Source organism: Aquila chrysaetos, chromosome 18 (assembly GCF_900496995.4).
Source record: "Aquila chrysaetos chrysaetos chromosome 18, bAquChr1.4, whole genome shotgun sequence".
NCBI lineage: Eukaryota > Metazoa > Chordata > Aves > Accipitriformes > Accipitridae > Aquila > Aquila chrysaetos.
Window position 1 is genome coordinate 26,196,503 of NC_044021.1, and position 5,173 is coordinate 26,201,675.

General features: G+C 38.6%; 1 long non-coding RNA gene across 1 annotated transcript; it reads left to right on the forward strand.

Moving 5' to 3' along the window:
• Positions 1–1,220: 1,220 nt before the first annotated feature.
• Positions 1,221–4,453, forward strand: LOC115353162. The gene is made up of 2 exons (XR_003927462.2): positions 1,221–2,219; positions 4,002–4,453. It is a non-coding gene; the product is annotated as an uncharacterized LOC115353162 (long non-coding RNA).
• Positions 4,454–5,173: the final 720 nt, after the last annotated feature.

Here is a 5,173-nt window from a genome sequence, read left to right on the forward strand (position 1 = left end):
TTAACCGTGTAGTCACTGGACAGCCAGATCGTACATCTCACTGTAGATTGCTCCTTCTCAGTTAACTCAAACATCTCTCTGGTACTGATTAGCCAGTGTCAAAATGTGTCCTGCACCAAGAAAGCAAGCAAGAGTTTTTTCTTGAAAAAGCACACTTTCTTGTGCTTGAAACAAGACTAAACCAAAACAACAACAACAAAAAGGAAGAAGGTAACTAACACCTGTGGCTGGAGGAAAAGAAAGCAGAGGTTGGAGGAGATGCCGAAAGTTTATTAGTGTTCACAAGCTACCAAATGCTCTTTTGGGCTTTTATTTTTCTCTACTTGGTAATTGTGATCCCATGTCTTCGATGGTAAACCTTGTTTGTTCGTGATCTGAATCAATCCTCTCCTGAGCTCATTAGTCTAGCTGTTGGCTATATTCTAAGCTATGTGGCTGCTTAGTTGCATTTGACATGCTGTTCTTTGTTTTTCTACCAGCAGTCAGGACCAGAACAGCCCACAGGGCTTTAAACTCCCAAAGAAATCTAACTGCTGTTAGTTTGGGCTGTAAATCCACTGACTTGTTATAATGACTCAGTGTAGTGACCTGCACAGTACTTGAAATCTTGAAGACTGGGGCTTTCATAAAGCTGAGAAACACGCATGCAAAAGGCCTTTTTAAAATAAGCTAGATAGGATGTTTTGATTAAAAATGCTTTAGTGTGTTTCTCAATTTTTCATTGCATTAATGCATTGGCATTAAGACAAAGAATTTTCATCAATAAATTAGCCTTCTTTGAAAGATACTAACTTAAAAAGGAGATTCTGACCAACACCTTTCAGTTACCTTGCCATGGCTCCTCTGTGCTGGGAGGGATATTGGCCTCAAATTCCTGGTTTGTAACAAAGCAATCTCAGGGTTATTCTTGTTTTTACATGAGTATTAAGAGTTCTAGAAATGGCTGTTAAGAATCATTTGGTTGTTAGCCTCCTTGGCTGTGCTTTCTCTTTTTCTGCTTATGTCCAAGCATGAAGGCAGGAATGAAAAATTAAGATGCAACTGGTCACCTGCTCTGCTTTCTAGTTTTCTTCACTTGAGTTAAGGAAGCTAAGCTGCTCCGTATGGTTGATGTAAAGGGCAGCTAGTACGAAACTGTTAATAAAGTTTGTAGCTGTGAATCTGTCATACTGAGCACGTTTCAGTTAGAGAGCACCATTGATCCTTATTCATTTATCTCTTCCATTTGCTTAGGCAACTAAACTATTTGAAGAGAAGAATTACGAGAATTACTGGCTAGAGTCATAATGTGACCTACATATAAATGACCAAACAGCATGGTCCCCATTTCAGTAGGGACTTGCAAGGAAAGCTGTTTAATGGGCAAGTACAGGGTCCAACTTCCACTGCTATCAGTAACTTATCAGTCTCCTGTTTTAGATAAACATAAAATGTCTGTAAATGAGCTTCAAACATTCACTTAGCTGTATGTGAATTATAACCATATGCAATATGAAGGTAAATTTAAAATGTAAATGACCAGTGCTAAGGAGGCAGAATATTAGTCCAGGACAATCATTACCTGGTTTGACAGGAATTAATCGAAGAGTATCAAGGAACACCAAACTGATCATTCTACTAGAAAGATGCTCTAACCACTCCTGATGTTCCAATATTCATGACTCTTTTAAAAATACTCTCCTGAAAAAGTAGAAATTGAAAGAACCACCATCAAAACCCAAGCAGTTCTGCAAGAAGGGTACTGAAGATTTAAGTTCCTATAGTTCCCTTAAAATCCTTAGCCTTAAATTGGTCCAATTCCTTACTAGCAGTCCTATGTCAAATCATGAGTTACCAAGTTCAATTCCAAAAGAGCTCCTGTCTGTACAGATGTGGCTAAAAATAGGTGATGTTACCAGTTCTTAGTCTTATCAGGAATCTGTCAAACTAACCAAACCCTAGATGTGAGAGAATCCGTATCTGTTCCTGGAGGCTCCTGGGTGCCGGCATGAGAGCTCTGTGGAATTCCCTGGTTTGTCAGTTGGATTGTCTCTTCCCATGCCCGTACTGTAATTTTCTTCCTTGTTTCATTGCTGTTTGTAATGTTTTTTTTTCCGTTTACAAAAGGTCATACAGGGCAGACGTCTTTCTTCAAATGATGTCCAGAGCTTTAGCTATCTGTATTTTAAAGGGGAAGAAGTGGGACGTATTTCACACCAACATTTATCCAACTAAACAAGGTGAGAATTTGTACCGGGTTGAAAATTGAGCGTATCACATTAATTTTGCTGTTTTCTTCAGGTGAAAATCTGCCAATCCTGAAAATGGAAATTCACTTTCTTTTCTCCTACCCCACCTGCCACCTTTTTTTAAGGATTTTCTAGACACATTCATGGCCATCCTTGTAGGACTCATTGGGAAAAGCATGCGGACTTCTGTAAGAACTACTTCATTATTAATATCCACTGATAAAAGAATGCTCTATAAGGAACTGTATAAATCATGTACAAGCTTCCAAATCCCTAAAGTGGGCTTAACTGAAGAAATATCTTTGTGCAAAAGCACACTCTTTTTTTTTTTTTTCCTGCATGTGAGATACTTCTTCCCTTCCCCAACCTCCCCTTTTTACTTAAAATCTGTGCTCACACTGCCTTTGACAGGACTGTCATGTGCCACGCTGCACATTCTTTTTCTTAGAAATGACAGGAAAACTTTGTTGAGCTCTGTCAACCTCCTTCAAATCATTATGTGGAAGAATACTGTTGTCTTCTTTTTGCAGTCGCTGTTGTCTTTGTGGGTGTGGGGGTTTTTTCAGTATTTTAGCTTAAAATGAGTTTTGTGGGGAAGTAATAAACATGCATTTGTATGTTTATTTTATAACTGAACATTAGTATGCTGAAGACATGATGAAGCAGATTATGTTCTCTGCTTTGTTGCCTTTGGGAAGGACTCAGGCTGTCACAGACTGGCAGCCAAACAGTTTGTTGGAACAGCAGCTTTACAGTATGACATAATGTGCTTTCGAATCACTTCTAAGTTGGGTCAAAGGAAAAAAAACCAGAGGATTGACCACAGCGTTCCTTTGAGAGCAGGGATTTGCCTGCCTGTCAGGCTGCTGAGGGGCTCTGGCCTGTACACCTAGTACAAGTGGGACCATGGCTTTTTCTTTGCAGTTAGTACAAAAACATTTAAAGAGAAGATCCCACTTCCAATTTGAAGTGTAAGATAGCGAGGGATCTGATCAAATTTATTTTAAACCTTTTTCATCTTCTTACCAGTTCTAATGAGCTTGGGTATATGAAATGGAACATTGGAATTTTATATTCTTAAAATTAAGAATTTAAGGGGCTGAAACACCTCTCCTATGAAGAAATGCTGAGAGAGTTGGGGTTGTTCAGCCTGGAGAAGAGAAGGCTCTGGGGAGACCTTACAGCAGCCTTCCAGTGCCTAAAGGGAGCCTACAGAAAAGCTGGAGAGGGACTTTTTACAAGGGCACATAGTGATAGGACAGGGGTAATGGCTTTAAACTGAAAGAGGGTAGATTTAGCTTAGATGGAAGGAAGAAGTTCTTCACTGTGAGGGTGGTGAGGCACTGGCACAGGTTGCCCAGAGAGGCTGTGGATGCCCCATCCCTGGCAGTGTTCAAGGCCAGGTTGGATGGGGCTTGGAGTGACCTGGTCTGGTGGAAGGTGTCCCTGCCCATGGCGGGGGGTTGGGACTGGATGATGTTTCAGGTCCCTTCCAACCCAAACCATTCTGTGATTCTGTGATTTGGTAATTAGTAGCAATTCTCATCACCCTTGTACTGGTCGAGTTATCTGCTCCATTTGATCTTGTGCAGTATTTCAATATCCTATTTTATATCTTTTTAATATTCTGATTAAGGTGTATATTTTAAATAGCCATCATGGTAATGAAAGCTATACTTGGGGAGATTTTCTTTTAAATATTATCCTTACTGCTGTATTCCAGTGCATGTCTTCTGTTGCTTAATAATGTTATGTATTTCTTTTATGAACTAGCTTTCTGAACAAATTAGAGGTGGTAAGGACCCATATCATGGAAAACACATGCTCCAGCTTTCCTATGGCTGATTGTCAATGGTTGGGTTTCTTTTGGTCTTTAATAACACCTGAGAAGTGTATGTACCTGAAAAAGGTTTTCCATTCCTTTTATATGTTAACAATTGTGTGCGTGTGTTGAGATTATAGCTGGAGAAGTTTACTCTGTCTTCTTTGAACAGCATAGCTTTTGGTAGCTGTGTTCCCACAAACACGTATAGAATGTTTTGGTTTTGTGTGTGGATACTATGTATTTTGAGGATAACAAGTTATGTAATGTAATACTGAGAGGATACAAGTGAAAAGGCATGAATCCAAACAATTACTTAGTGGTTGGAACTATTTGACAATATTTATGATCTGTTTGTTTACTGTTGGTGATATTCCTGAATAAAATGTAATACGTATCAAAACTGAGTATAGGTTTTTCCATCCAGCACCTTTAAACAATATATCTGAACACATTCATCCACCTGCCCATTTTTGCATTAGTTCTTTTCAGATTTTAAAGTCTATCTTCTAGGTACAGGTTTTAATATTCTGCAGTGTGTTCTACATGCAGTGGGTTCTGCTGCCAGTATTTATAATTGCCTTGCTGTTTGGTACTTAATGAAAAAAATGCAAGCAGAATAAATTTTAATTTTAAATCTTTAAAATTAGTTATTATTTACATACAATTATTTTTATTTTAAATCTTTCCTTAATCCAAATTTCTCCAGTTTTAGCCTTTAGTCTTGTGGAAAACTGAACTATTTTAACAAAGGCTGTAACAACTAATTAAAAGAACTAGATGAAGAATGTCAAAACTCAAAGCTTCATATTGGTTTTAATTTGTACTACTCTGCTGAAGAATTTGAAGGGTAGCCATACAAAACTAGAAAGAGGGGAAGATGCAGTAATTCAGGGTTTCTTCCCAGCAACTGAATTTCACAGAGAGTGTACAAAGTATTGCTGTTCTGTATGCTCAGAACTGGCTGATCTAAATCCGTAATTTTTCCATAGCCTTTGGCCATTTTGTATCGGTGTTTGGTTTTAATCCGTAATGGTTAACTGGGTGGCTAGAGACATACAGGTTATGCATATGAAATTCTCCTGTGGCAAAATGACCAAAAGCTTTTGAGGATCTCGCTCAT